General features: G+C 43.2%; 1 long non-coding RNA gene and 1 pseudogene across 1 annotated transcript; one reads left to right on the top strand and one right to left on the bottom strand.

The window, feature by feature from the left end:
• Positions 1 to 732: 732 nt before the first annotated feature.
• LOC119351678 overlaps positions 733 to 15875 on the bottom strand; it is a 15711-nt pseudogene continuing 568 nt past the window's right edge.
• LOC119363843 lies at positions 2272 to 3111 on the top strand. Its single transcript, XR_005174476.1, has 2 exons — positions 2272 to 2594; positions 2887 to 3111. It is a non-coding gene; the product is annotated as an uncharacterized LOC119363843 (long non-coding RNA).

Raw genomic sequence — 15875 nt, 5'->3', positions numbered from 1 at the left:
TTCAAAGCCACAAGAAATATCACAATTGTCTCCCGAATAATGGTCATCATAATAAGGACTAGTTGACATAGTCCAATCATCTTCACCGGTGCCTACTGACATATTGTCACCATAAAAAGCAATTATTTCATCAAGTGCTTCATTTTTCTTCACTAATATACTCATCATCTTTATCACTTGAATCATAACGTTTATCATGTATATACAATTCATACTTAGCATTCGCTGACCATAGCCCAATAGCTTCTTCTTGAGCCACATGTCCAAAGTATGAAATGTTTTTGAAAACTTAAGCAATTTCTATAGATTATGTGTGTGCCAATAAGATTGATGCTTTAGAGAAAACTAGCATGCTTAACTTTCAATGCTTTTGGTATTTCGAGTTTTCAAAAAGCAAAAACCTAGAATAAAAAGTAACTAAGTAATAAGATAGATAACAAGGAAATAAAGTAATAGAGTGTAGTGTGGCCTATTATATAGTAGCAAATATTTCCCTAACAACGGTGCCAGAAAAAAGGATTTCCCTGACAATGGTGCCAAAAAAAAGGTTTGCATCCTATAATCTAGGTGTTCTTTTTTACTGGTGTTGGGCCCCCAGGTGTAGAGATTTGTCGCAAGCAGCATTGTGAATGACCTTAAGATTTATTGAACTAGTAGGTGTATTTGGACTTACAAGGATTAATGCAATGTTGCTGCTGAAAAGCCATCAGGACCAACAGTACAACAAAGAGCTCGGATGTACAAATCAATCACATCCCCTTGTTCCACATTTAAATTGAAAAGGGTGTATCTAATATTCGAACAGTCCAGCAACCAAACAAGAACTAAAAATTATCCTGGGAATATGTGCTCCCAGCAGCCATTTCACCTCACTCCCCCTGAGATCCCAGTTCTACACCGATCAAAGAACTAAACACCGAATTCATAGACAGACTTCCCCAGTACCACCACCAGGCACACCAAGAGAGGAACGCTGGCACCAATGGCAACCCCCACATAGGCAACTAACATTGGTGTGATGGTGAGGTATATGGCAGTCAACATTGACATAATCATTGTGAGGCCAGAGAAGACAATCAACAACTTGGCACCAAACAGCATAACGCCGTAACTGACCCTTGTCTCCACATGACCCTTCCACAAAAAGATGCACAAGGCAACAACAGTCGAGCCACACATTGAAATGGCGTTGCAGATGACGAGTATATTGAACGCCTGATGGTGCCCAACAATGGCAGCGCCAGACTGTTGGTTATAGCCGCCAGGCACGGTTAGTGTGACTGCAAAGGTGGACATGCCCATCAGGGTGGCCACAACCACAAGTACGCTGCAAACTATGTTGTGCGCCATCTGTGGACTTGTTCGCCGGTTCCGCAGTGGTCGAGGCTGTTGCTTTGTCAGTATCAGCAGCTTGTGTTTGCCATAAGTTCGCTGTAAACATGATTCCAGAAGACACAACTTAATACTAAAACTTGAAATTTGATAAAAACAACATATAAATGCTTTGCATGGATTTAGTTTTTTATTTCACTGTATAAACCTAACTTTGTTTTTCAAACGGACAAAATGGAAATCTTCTTCATTTGTTTCCTTATTACAAACATAATTTTGTAGAACAAGTAACACTATTTTGTAGGGCATAATTGCTGGTGTTGGTTTATTTACCTCTATTCCTGTTCTCTGAGAAAGGGAAAATGCGGCATCTTCATCTTGGTTAACCAGGCATGGTTTGACTCTCCGATCATTGAGTAGCAGCAATGCTGCTTGTTTCCCGAAGAGCTTGCCAGCATGATGCAGCGGTGTGTTGCCATCCCTATCCTGTTGGTTCACAATCTCCTTCGGCAGCACATACTTGAGAAGCAATTCAAGCACACTCACCTTGTCATTTATGGCCGCGATGTGGAGTGCGTTTCGTCCCATGTTATCCACCATCTCAATAACGTCAGGGAACTGCTTCAAGAGTTCTTTGGCAGCCTCTGTGGAGCCATAGTAAGCAGCTATGTGGAGAGGAGTATGCTTCTCATTATTCTGTTTGTAGGCTAGAGCGTGATTCTTGTTGAGTAATATGGATACAATGTGTGCATTATTCTTCTCCGCCGCGTAATGCAGGGCATTGTTCCCTAATAAGTCTGACAACTCTACAAGCTCCTCATATCTGTTCAGCACGATCTCCAGCTAGAAAGCATGGACACGGCAGGAATTGCCGATCTGCCGTTCTGATACGGCGGGATACGGGGACACGGCGGGATACGGCAGGATACGCGTGTCCCCCAGTATCCCCTGATTTTCGATTAAAAATAAAGAAAAAAATGAGGGGATACGGTGGGATACGTCCGTGACACGGTTGGGATACGGCCTGGCCCAATAACAGGCCCAAAACGAAACCCTATGTTTTACATGAGTCGCACGCATCTCTTCCACACAAAAGCGATGTGCTCCCAGGTAGCAGCCTCTCCTGGATCGAAGCCGCCACCTCCTGGATCGAAGCCACCGCCGCCTGGACTCAACGCCGCCGCCGGCGGCGACACCTGCACTCGACCGGCGACTGCTACCCCACAGCACCAGCAGGCAGCAGCCTCTCCTCCCAACGGCAGGTAACCCTCCCCAATCTCCAAACCCAGCAGCCTCTCCTCAACTTCTTCATCTCTTTTATTCTGATTCCTTCCATTGAACTAATGGATGGTGTGCTTGCTGCTCTTTGAATGATTGTAGTAACCATGCTGCTATTTCAATGCTTGTGCTGCCGGCCTGCTGCCGCTGCTGCTGACTTGCTGTTGCCTGTTGCTACCCATGTCATGTTTGCTAGTTGCTAGTTGAATGCTTGTGCTGCTGTTGAACTTGAATGATGATTGATGAATACTTGCTCCTTGTACTGCTTGATGTTAGGTTGCATGGCATGGGGGGATGAGGATCAATCAAGGACTTGATAAAAAGAGACATCAAATGGGGCAGGATTCTCTATTTTGATTTCTTTCTCATTAATTTTCTGTCTTAACTCTATATTACATGGCATATTTTTATTTTATTTTATATATACTCGCCGTATCCCCGAATGGCTGTTTCTGAAAAATGCCGTATCCCGTATCCCCGTATGCGTATCCCCGTCTTTCCGTCCCCGTGTCCGTGCTTTTTAGATCTCCAGCGCTCCTGATCAGGAATAGGTTATTGTAGACCTTCATTGTTGAACTAATGACTATGCTATGGAAAAACTGTAGATAGCGCATTATCCATGTAGCTAAACATGTTACTTAAACATTTCTTACTTTTTATGGTGCCGTCAATGTTGTACATTGGACGTATCAGTACGATCAACACTGCACACAATGCTCCGAAAAATTAAGTGTAGTTAATAGTAGTGCCCTCCCTCACTGGTAATAGTTCAATACATGTAATAGTCCGATAGGGAGCAGTTTTAGCATGCTCCCTCTTACCCCCTTTTTTCACATGAGAGGTAAGGGTATGTAGTAGATCTGAACCGTTGATCACATTAATTAGTGGTCGGATTAACTCTTACCTTCTTACCTCATATGTAAAAAGAGGGGGTAAGAGGGAACATGTTAAAATCTGCCTTCACAGAATGCAGAATGAGCTGATGTGTATGATCATGAATAGCAATCCTATTTTTCCTAAATTTCAATTGCAGGTTCTTTTTCCCTTTCAGCAAATCAACAACACATCACAAATTTTAGTTAAAATAGGATCCGATGTTTGTTACTCTTCAAAAATTAAGTTACATACCAAACAATATTTATTAAATTGCAGTGAGGATTCCACTACGATTACCTTTTGAGATAAATTCTTCCCTCCTCCCTTCCCTCTCAATTTCAAATAGGATTGTGTTGAATAACTCAGCTTACACATGAAGATATGGGAGCGCTTGATTGAAGAGTTTACTTTGGAAGAAATTAGAGAGGCAGTTTTGAGAAGAAGCATAATAAAGCTGCAGGGGCTGATGGGTTTCCTGTGGAGTTTTATCAAGACTTTTGGTAAATTATTAAGAATGATCTGAAGGAACTTCTTGACAAATTTCACAAGGGTGAGATGGATACTGAAAGGTTTAACCATGGAATCATTGCTTTGATTCCTAAAATGCCTAATGCAACTGTTATTCAGAAATTTAGACCCGTCTTCTTGTTGAATGTGAGTTAAAAAATACTCACCAAAGTATTGGGCAAAAGACTGGGACTGATTGTTCACAAAGTAATTTCTTTCTCTTTTTTTTAGCAACCGGCAGGAGCGCTGCCTTTTCATTAAGGGGGAAATATATACAGAGTGACATGTTTAGGGGACATGCCGGAAACCCCAAGAAACTCACACCACATGCAAATTACTCATGCAAGTGGTTAACTCTTGGTCTAAATGCTAAATCTCTCTACGCAATGTCCTCCATGGTTAGGTGAGCCACCTCAATATACGTCATGCTTATGCCATTGAAGATGCGCCAGTTCCTTTCCTTCCAAACATTCCACATGATGTAAATGATGTGGCTGCTGTGAAACCTTTTAGTGTCTTTGCTGGAGGACCTTAGGAGACCTTCCCACCAGGCATCAATGGAGGGGATGGTAGTGACGAGACTCGGACTCAAATGGACACCCTGCCAAGAGAGCACCGTGAAACGGACCGCCGCGGTGAAGGGGTAGTCCTTGCACAAATGGGTGGCCGTGTCCAGGGAGCTCAAGCAAAGCTAGCAGATGGGGTCGTGAGCCAGCCTCGCAGCACCAGGCAATCGGTTGATAGGATCCGGTTATGAAGTACCAGCCAAGAAAAGAGCCCGCATTTTTGTTCCGCGTGGGTGCGCCATATCGTGTTCGTCTCGAATGTGCCGTGCCGTAGGATCCGATGAACTGGGCCGAGTAGGCGGAACTCGCCGTATATTCTCCGTTGGGGGTCCAGATCCAGGAGATTGAGTATGAGCAAAGTGGGTCCAAGACCATCCGGGATACAATGGTGGCCAAGTCAATGAACTCCGGTAGGTGGTCCAGCAGACGCAGACAGGCGACTGAGCGGATCTAGTTATCATGTAGAAACTCCTTGTGGACCTTCCTGTTCTTCCTTGTTGCAATGGCAAACCGGTTAGAGCAGCGAAGACTTAGAGCCCCAACCCCACTCCAATTATCATGCCAGAAGGTAGCCTTCATTCCGTCACCGAGGCTGATCTTCATGGAGGACCGAAAGAGGGCCATATCCGTCGAGTCGCAAGGTAGCTGAGAGCCATCCCACGGCCTACCGGGGTCCACCCACTATAGCCATGGCCAACAAAGACGAAGGGCCTGGCCGAAGCACTCCGGATCCGCAATGCCGAGGCCACCAAGGGCTTTGGGGCGGTAGACCGTCTTCCAGTTGACAAACGAGTGACCGCCGCCCGCAGTCTCACTATTGTCGCCACTCCAGAAAAACCACAAGAAATCTTGTCAACCTTGGAGCGGGCCCATTTTGGGAAGGGGGTGACCGTCGAGTGAAGTGGCAATCGCGATAAGGATGGCTTTGGCCAAGGTGACCGTGCCGGCTCTGACAATGCTTGTACCCTTCCAGCCTGGCAGTCACACGACAATCTTGTCGATGAGAGGTTGCAGGTGGACCTTCCGAAGGCGTATAGCAGGGGGAGCCCCAGATAGCGTCCCGGGAAAGATCCAAGCTTGGCAGGGAAGTTGGAGAGGATGTCTTGGAGATCAAAGTTTTCATAGCGAATGGGGAAGACCTCCGTCTTATCGAGGTTGGTACTAATCTGCTAGCCTCCCCGAAGCAGTCAAGGATGGATCGAATAGCAGCAAGCTCGGTTGTTGGGGTGGCGAAGATGTCGGCGTCATCCGCATACATGGAAATCCTACACCGCGTGGCCCTGGCTCTAACGGGCAAAAGGACACCTGAGTCCGCCGCCAAACGAAGGAGGTGGTGTAGGGGTTCAATGGCCAGGATGAAGAGCATGGACGACTTGGGGTCTCCTTGCTGAAGCCCGCGCCGGTGAGGAAGGGGATGCCCGGACTCCATTGAGGAGGATCCGAGTGTCAAGCAAATCCACTCCCACCAACGCGGACCAAACCCAAAGTGGTCTAAAACCTCCAGGAGGTAGACCTAGTTCGCCGAGTCAAAAGCCTTTGAGATGTCGAGCTTGAGAAAGAGGCTTGGCATTTTGGATTGGTGGAGCTCTTTTAAGAGGTTCAAAACGAATAGGAAGTTGTCATGGATGCACCTCTTTTTGAACGCGTTCCGACTCCTGGAGATAATATCGCCCAAGATTAGTGCAAGACAGTTTGCGAGGAGCTTGGAGAAAATCTTGGAAAGGCTATGGATGAGGCTGATGGATTGGTAGTCCCCAATCCCGGTGGCATCCGCCTTCTTGGGGATAAGAATGATATTGACGGTGTTGATTAAGCCTGCACAGTCGCCATGCAGAGCCACCAGGTGAAGGATGGCAGCAATAACATCGGCCTTGATGATGTCACAGGGTTTCGGATTTCATTCCGAATTTCTGATATTGTCAATTTATTGCGTAAACTTTTATGACTTTGTAGTGGTCCAATCTTTGAATCGGTAGGCACTAGATACTACCTCATTCCCCAGTAGTTTCCGACCAAACTGAGGGATAGAAAGACTCCTCTCCAGTGATGTAGGACCCACTCACATGAACAAATGTTAAACCCAAAAGAATATACTTAACATGATGACATTTTGGTTTGTGATGACGTGCTAGCTGTTGTGATAGCATCATCGGTCCAAAATGGAATGGTTGCATTGTCTTTTTTTTACTTTATAGGTTGTGAATTGAAGTGTTTCATAGTTTGAGGTTGTTTATGGGACGCAGTCACGCAGCCATGGTTGAAGGTAGTAAGGTTCTAGAAAAAGTTATTTTGATGGTGTATAAAATTTCACCAAATATCAGAGTAAGTACCTTTGCATACTGTGGCGTAAGTTCCAGGTTCATCACTTTAGTACGTCCGATAAGCATATTGACAAGGACGGAATTGCCAGATTTAACTGCAAGGTGCAACGGTGTGTCCCCGTCATCATTCCTAATGACAAGGAATACATCATGTGTACTGACAACATCCCCAGCGTACTCATGGTACTCCCTGATGAATTCTTCAGTAGCCGTCCATGTAACCTCTTTGCCATGATCTAGCAGGCTGACTGCCAGATCATGCCAACCATGTATCACTGCCTCATGCAGCAGCGTGTTCCCTTCCTTGCCCTGCATTATCAGAGGCTCCTGCAAATAGAAGTGGAATACCAGTACTGATTCCCAGTAACTAAAATTTGATTGCCATTTGTCAGCAATGTATCTGGCTAGCAAAGACTTTTTTGAAAAGGTGCTAGCAAAGAGTTGAGGTGTACTTCCTTTGGTTTCTAGCATCTCAAATAATTTGTGCTTTTGGTACTGTTGCCTCTAATTATGGACAAATACTAACCGCTGGCATAACATTGTGTTGCCAATCCAACACGATAAATGGAAAGCTACCCATCAAGTACCCAGCCTGTGCACGTGCTCAAACTCACTTGTCCCGACTCCTCATCCACCGCTATTTCACACTCACACTCACTCACTACATTGCCATTCAGGTAAAAAAATGACTAAGTTGCCATTGGCATTGCCAGCTGTACCACTGCTTAATAATCTACTAACAACAAACACTATTGTGTACACAAGTGGAAATATTAGCAACTATAAGTTGTACCAGTGAAATTAAAATAGGATGCATGTTGGTATGATGAAAACCTTTAACTTTAAGTTGGGCTCGATTTCCTTAGCCCAAGCCATGTAGTGCATCAAATGATCTACCACTTTCACATGGCCTGCTCTCACCGCCAGGTGCAATGGTGTATCCCCATTAATATTCTTACTGATGATAAACCCCACATTCCGGTTCGTATAGAGAAGCACATGATGAACAAAGCAATCATTTCCTTTTGATGCTGCGAGGTGGACGGCTGTGTCTCCTCTTATGGGTGTCACTGAATAAACCCCTTCGGGACAGTCAGCGAGAAAATTTACCAGGCTTAGCATGTCCCCTTTGTCTATAGCATTACTCAATGCTTGAGCCATGGGCTCTATTGGAATCTGCAATGGAGAAGATGATTTTAATCCGCTAATTCATTTCAATGTGATAGATACAGACCAGAATGTGAGAACAACAAATGGTATTCAAACTCAGTAAAGGAGCAAAAACCTTTAGGCTATTGAATCAGGATGAAAGGAACCATAACGGTAAGAAGGCGTGAGACACGACCTCTATAAATAATTATGTACAATAGATAGTTAAATGGTTTTGCATGGCATCAGTATCAGGCAACCAGCCCCTAGCAAGTACAAATTCTTTTGTAGGAATTACAGAGCAAGGTTATTCAATTCACCTGGTAGGCCCATGCAGTGTGTCCTTCTTTGTTAATCACGAATGAGTTGATTCTCGGATCATTGAGTAACCACAGTATTGATGGCCCCTGGTGGAGCCTGGCAGCATGATGCAGCAGTGTGTTGCCATCATTATCCTGTTTGTTCAAGATCTCCTTTGGCAGCTTATACTTGAGAAGCAACTCAAGTATGCTCAGCTTGTTGTTGACGATGGCGATGTGCAAAGCGTTTCTCCCATCTAAATCCACCACCTTAATGGCATCAGGGCACTGCTTCAAGAGCTCTTTGGCAGCCTCTGTGAAGCCATACTTGGCAACAATGTGGAGAGGGGTATGCTCCTCAGTGTTCTTCTTGCATGCCAGAGCAGAGTTCTTGTTGAGCAAATGGATACCATGCGAACCCTGTTGTTCAACGTGGCATAGTGCAGGGCATTGTTCCCTGATGAGTCTGTTAACTTCACAAGCCCCACAATATTGTTCAGTAAGATCTCCAGTGCCCCTGATTAGAAATATGTCCTGAATTAAGTAGATAGTATATGATGGACGCAGATTACCATTATATATAACGGTTACTGGTAGTGAATTAACTAGTAATTCTTGTACCAAAGCTACAAGAAATAGGTAAAATGAGGTAAACAGATGCGCAAACTTCTATCATTAAATTTGAAAGTGATGAGGAACAATAGATGAGGAAAAAGAAAAAAAATCACATGCCACATCTGTTTGGCTACTTCTAGATACTTCCACTCTAGTGTGGTATTTCTTTTCCTTTCTTTACCCTACCTACTGTTTCTAGAGTTCTCTAGTTATAAGTAGCTTTGAGTAGAATGGTGAATCCTAAGTAATGTTTTCTAGAGTGTTCCAGCTATATAAGTAGAATTATGTGAAGGCTTCCCAAAGCCCTATAAATAGAGGTCCTCACCTCTAGTTTGTAACCGGATTATGTAACCACTACCTATAATAGAACTTGTTGTTCTTATCTAAGATCTTGGACTAGATCTTGTGCTCTAGGAGTTTTGGATTGAACTCCTGCTGGCATATCTAGCGCAGCACGTTGAAGTAGTTCCTTCAACACTTGTGTTGTACACATTGTAGCAGCAAGGTCCTCCACAACCTTGTGCTGCTTCAGAATGTCCACAGGAGAACAATTATTTCTTCAATAAATTATACTCACTCATTAATTTATCTAGCATTCCATCATCTTTGATTAGAAAAAGTTGTAGGAGAACATTTGACAATAACACATTCATTCAAAAGAAAGAGCTTCTGTGGGAACAGAAATGAAAAAAAAAAATCAGACAAACTGCCAGTAACAGCAATTCGGTGATCCCGATTAAGCGATCACCGCTGAACCTAGCCAGATTGCATAAATAAGATTTCAAACTTAAGAATGAAGTAATTCAAAAGTGCTACCACATCACAGATACATTCTTGCCCTGGTGGTAAAGGAAGCACACCTCATGGTGTGGTATAAAAAAAACTGAAATTTTCACTAAACAATGGACACCAGAAAAATCTTGTCCAAAATAAACTCCAAGAAAATTGGTTACTTGGTGATAACAGGAAACCTTAAAAGTATCCAACCATACTTCCAAAAAAGATTAATCCTTGGATGGCCGCAGAAAACAAGTTTCTGGAAATTTTCACATCAACATTTGCCAGGCATCTAAGCAACATTTTGAAATTATGATGTAATGCAAAGATGCAAAAAGTATTGGTTTCAACAATACTTTTGAACAAGAAATGTATGCAGTTTTGTTTCTTTAGATCAAAGGCATTAGGCCCGGCTTTAAATTAGTAGTCAGAAACGGATGATACAAAGTGCTTACAAGCAACAAACAAAAGAAACCAAAAAGAAGTGCAGCTTGAAATACTGAGGCCATTGTCCACCACTGCAGCCATCGCCAACAAGGAAGCTAAGGTCTTGGGGGAGGAACCACCATATGAGGATTGTGCCCCCATCCGCTTTTTGACTCTCTTTTAGAGCATGGCTAATAATAGAGCTAGCTGCTGGCTCTATCTCATTGCCACATCACCGATAATCAATCTAATAGCCCACCCTTCATTGTTATCCACAGATAAATACTATGTCATTAATACCTAGCCCACCTCATTCTCACAAAGTTTGTTGGAGCCTGTGCTGCTGCTGGCTACAAATCTACAACCCACTCCCTTCTCTCTCATCTCCTCTCTCCTCCACCTCATCATAAATTTGATGTGCAATACTTATAGCCCACTTATGTCATGTTATTATACTTGCTCTTATGTAATTTTGTTTTTATGTGCCATCTATAACCTTTTCATCATGTAAAGCTATTGTAGTTATTATTCAATAAGCTTTATAAACATCATAGGAAGAAAGACCGAACAGGGATGGTTTTAACGGTAAGGGGCAAAGAAACACATACTATGTGAATTAATGACAAAAACGAAAGCTAACATGTTGGTATTTGTCTATTTCAGAATCTCTATGATTTTGTCGTGCATGCTCATGTGGCAAGCGCGAAAAATGGTAATTTTATATGAATTGGGGTTTAATTTTTAATTTCTAGGGAAAACAAACAATATTAATTGCCCACAGATGCATATTTATAAATATGCTTACATATGTTATCATGCAACGCAGTCTGGTGCAGCAGAGCAATCATACAGGTGCCAATAGTTGAGACAGAGCCTGTCGACAACTGGTTCGTTATCTCCGTGTTCAATGCTTCTGCACATCTTGGGTTGACCTCCAAAAGTTTTATTGTGATGTCCAAGTGACGCTTAAACAGCGCATCATGCAATGGTGTATTCCCTTCTGTGTTTACCATTATGGTAGGCTCCTGCACACATGCAGTATATTACCTACTTATCAAGAAAACATTAATCCAAAAGGAAATATTATGATTCATTCAATAGTGATTTGAATATGTTCATTAATTGTGTATATGTTTCCATCACATCTGTATATGATGGAAACGCTTGAATTCAAAGGACAAATTGTGTTAAACACATGATTAGGCTTGGTTCAGTAGTTTCTTTTTTTTTACATCGGCTTGGTTCAGTAGTAGATTAAATGGTGGTGAGTCAATGAACACCGTGTCTATATCCGGATGCTTTATGTTCTGGTACAAAGTTTGAATAAATGTACTACGTACAATCAAGTAATCAACCTGTTGCACATTGAGCGTAGCTCAGATGGTTAGGTTCCTTGTGGTGGAACCAGCCCACCAGGGTTCAAGTCCTAGACTAGGCACTGGTCATCGCATTTTCCTGCATTTATTTCAGGCTTTCCAGCGATGTTCGTTCAGTGGAGGAGACGTTCCCATTGACTACGAGGCGCATGTGGTGACTTCGTCAATCTCAAGATGTGATGATGGTTCGGTATCTCGGATGTGCTCATAGGAGTAGGGTGTGCATGCGTGCGTTCATAGGGTTGAGTGTATGTGTGTGTATGTGCGCATCTGCAATTGGAGGCTGTTTGGTTGACACCCCAGCACGCCCTGCCAATTCGTGGGCAAGCCAAAATTTTGGCGCAGCTTTCAGCTGCCCACGCCCCTGCCAATTTTGGCGACAAAATGAACTGGAGAAGCCCCCCACGTCCTGGGCGAGCCAATTATTTGGTGGCCATTCAAAGGAGCGCCAGCACTTGGTCAACTACCAAATTTTTGGCTTGGCAGCTGCAGGCTCCAATCCAAACAGCCCCTTGTACTGTGTTCAAAAAAAAAGAGTAATCAACCTGTTTACCACATTTAACTGCAACATGTATGCCAAGTTAACCTACACAAGCTTGGCATCTACAATGTCCACAAAATGCTGATGCAACACATGTCAACATGTATGCCAAGTTAACCTACACAAGCTCGACATTCATAATGTCTACAAAATGCTGATGCAACACAAGTCATTGTAGATGTTGATGCCAAATCAAAATTTCTAGACTGGTGCCCTGCCCCAAAGCTGATATGTGGTTCTGTTTCAATGCTCTGCTAAGGTGGGAGACCGTCTGTGGTACCTCGAGGAGATCTTGCAACACAGCTCAGGGTGGTTGTTCTGCTAAGGTGGTAGGTCGTTTGTGGTAGCTCAACGAGATCTTGCAACAGGGGCTTGCGGTGGTGGCACCCTACGGCGAGAAGGATGCCCTTGTGTTTGCGACGGCGACCCAAGGTGAGGCCATGCCAAAAAGGAGGCAGGTTGGCTTTGACTGAATGCTCGCATCTTCTACCTCTAGCGAGAGCTGGTGGTGCTACTGCGGCAAACTCTCCATCCCAAATGGTCTTGCCCCCGGTGATGGAGATCGGTTCCAGATTGGAGCCTCAATGGGTGGCAGAGATGCCTAATGAGGAGCGACGTTTGTAGGGTGCTCGGCATGGATGTGACTTGCGCAACAACAACGACTGACTGGGGATGAGCGGTGCGACAGTGTGCGGTGCAAGATTGGAGCTGGTATTTCAGCATCTCGGTTGGGTATTCTTATGCACTGGTTCACCTCAATATACAATGAAGTAGTAACTGTGTCGTGGAGGGCGTCAATGGTGGCGATGATGACACATGCCATGTTGTATTGGTGGCAGTGTACTTAGGCTGTTGGTAAATGCAGTGGTCTTGGTAGACACAAGGGTTGTTCGGTGCTTTCCTCCTGTATGAGGAAATCCAAGATGCCTCTTCATCTTTCGATGGCAAGTACGATCATGTGTGTGGTGCAATGGTTGTGTTCATCAGTGCATCGGTGGTTTCAACAATGAAGTCAGTTACCAAGGTGCACTGCATGGTGATGATGATGACGTTTGTGTGTGGTTTCCTTTTTTGGAAGTTCTAAACAGTGTTTTCTTTCTTGTACTCTCGTGGATATGTCTGCCGGTGAGGGGCCTAGGCCTAGCCTAGCTAGATTGTGGGTGTATTTTCTAATCTTGATTTTTGCATAAATGTTTTCAAACTAGTGCACTTCTTCCAGCTTAATTAACAGATGAGGCAAAGTGTCCCTCTGGTTTGCAAAATAAAAATGTACTTAACTCAAATAGAATGCATATTGCTAGTGAGCTGAGAACCTTTAAGTTGGCATTGATTTTCCTTGCCCACCCTGAGTATTGTATCAGGTGCTCGACCACTTCTAGATGGCCAGCTCTCGCCGCCAGGTGCAGTGGCGTATCGCCATCATTGTTTTGACTGACCATGAGCTCCATATTCATGCCTGCATGGAGGAGGAAATGGTGGACAAACAAAGTGTGTCCTTTTGACGCCGCGATGTGAAGTCCTGTATTTTTCTCCGCCTTTGTCGTCGAGTAAATTATGTTGGGTTTGACAGCAAGCTCTTGTAGGCTAATTATATTTCCTTTGTCTGCTGCTTCCCTAAACACCGGATCCATGAGATTGTCTGCTCCTGTGTTCAACACCTGACGAATGAAAACTGCATTGGAGAAGACAATCAGAATCAAATTACTCGTTCCTTCTTTTGTTTCTTCTGTACTTATTATTGAAATCCTGCTCCATTTTTGTATTAATAGAAAGAAAGAAAAACACTCTACCCAATCCATCATACCAAAAATGATAAACCAAGAGCAAGAACAAGCCTCAAAAGTCAGAACCACCAGCTAACTTAAACTTAGCACCTTAACTGGATCATGACCAACTACAAAAATTTATACCAAGCATAGGTTCCCTGTCAGATAGGAAGTAGCCGCTCATTGGCAGTATTAATATAGTTTAGTAATTATCTCGTAAAAAGACGTGAGTAAGATCAAAATATCCACCACAAAATAGCAACAGTCAGCAGTCAATAAAGTTACTTGGCAAGGAATTGTCTAAACAAAACCAAAGCACCAGATATCTGCAAATCAGAACAACGGCTAAGACTAAAACAGCATATCTTATTATCTGTCAAGGCATGTACGTGTTGGCTACAAATTTCTATTTGGTACTTCTGTAGATGTAAACGGCCTCAGAAACGTAACTCAAATGATGTAGCTAATGAAAAGGACCAACCACTATTATCAAGGCAGTGGGGCCAAAGAATAGCAAATATCATTGACTTTGATGAAAATTGGTATGGCACCCTATGCATTAATATGCCCTGAACCCAGCATGATTAAGTCACAGTTCCTGATCCGACTACCTATGTAACTTATGCAAATGATTCCAAACCTAACATGAAACGACTAGAATTGTAACAAATTATATATGCTCCCAGTATGGTAAAAAAAAAGGGTAGAAGCTACTGGTAACATTAAAGACGAAAAAAGAAAGGACACAGAAGCACACCAACCTTCCATTGGGACACAATAAAGCGTGGCTGCTTAATTTAACCTTGTATCAGATAATTAACAAGCTTGGAAGGAACATTCGTAGGTGGTGGTGGAAACAGGCTTTTATTCATGATGGACATGAAGAACAAAAGCAGTACGTATGCATAAATATGTAGCAGAGCCCTTATGATCTATTCCTTTCTTGTGTTGAGAGCAAGTTGATGCTTATGCTTTACTTGTGTGCTAGCCCTGGCAGTGCTTTAGTATACTTCTTCTTAAGTGGGCTGACGCTTTTACTTTTATGGAGACTGATGCTTGTACATTTTTAAGACTGATATTTTTAGTTCTGTTTAGATGACCTAAAGTTTTTGCTGTTCTACTGTGGGCTCATGCCTTTTCATTTTGTTTATGAAATAAGGGTAAATATACCTCCAGACCTGTGGCACTTCATTACTGATCACCATTCACCAAAGCATATTTCTTAAACATTGTGAAACAAAATGCACTCGCCAACAGTAGTATGGCCTAGCCGTGGGTCTCTCTCGGTTGATGACCAGGTTTGATTCCCACCAACCAGGACTCACAATTTTGCGGTTATCATTAGTTATTTCCAGGAATTAAACTCATGATCCATCACTGTTGTTGGTCTTGATATAATAACACCGCCCAACTGTGTCATCTTAAAGGACCTGCACTTGACTACTTGGGTAGCTTGCAAGCGTATCTAAACTATTTATAAGGGGACAAACAGATCCCAAGCTCGGCGGGAAAAAAAGCATCCTTTTTGTATTTGAAAATTGAATGCTTATTGGTGGAGCTATGAAAAGAATTAAGCCTACACGTGCTAGTGTATCTATGCTCAGTGGCCAGCTACCAACACAACGTTATAAATTTGTGAACCACGAGCACGGGTATACACATGACCTGCAACAAGGTTGAGAACCATGGACACTGCGCTCATACATTGTTATATATAACCTCAAGGAAAGACTGAAGCTAATCAAAGAAAGTAAGAAAAAACAATATATCAATGTTCCTGTCCCACTTGAGATAAAGATAACCAAAACCTAAGCAAATAATAAATATATGTTTTTTGGACCATATACTTAACCAAACGAAGCATTGCTAATGGTTTGTTAGCTTACCCCGTGTCTTCTTAGAAGCAGACACATATAACCTGAAAAGAAGCGAGACAAACAGTGTCAGGTATAACTTCGCTGCAACTCTGCCCAAAATCTCTTCAATTCCGACAGGGAATCCTATGTTCAGAGAGCATACAGGTATTGACGCCAACACAGCAACTGA

This window comes from Triticum dicoccoides, chromosome 1A, assembly GCF_002162155.2.
Source record: "Triticum dicoccoides isolate Atlit2015 ecotype Zavitan chromosome 1A, WEW_v2.0, whole genome shotgun sequence".
NCBI lineage: Eukaryota > Viridiplantae > Streptophyta > Magnoliopsida > Poales > Poaceae > Triticum > Triticum dicoccoides.
The sequence above is the reverse complement of the archived record's forward strand: the minus strand, read 5'-3'. Positions and strand labels throughout refer to the sequence as shown.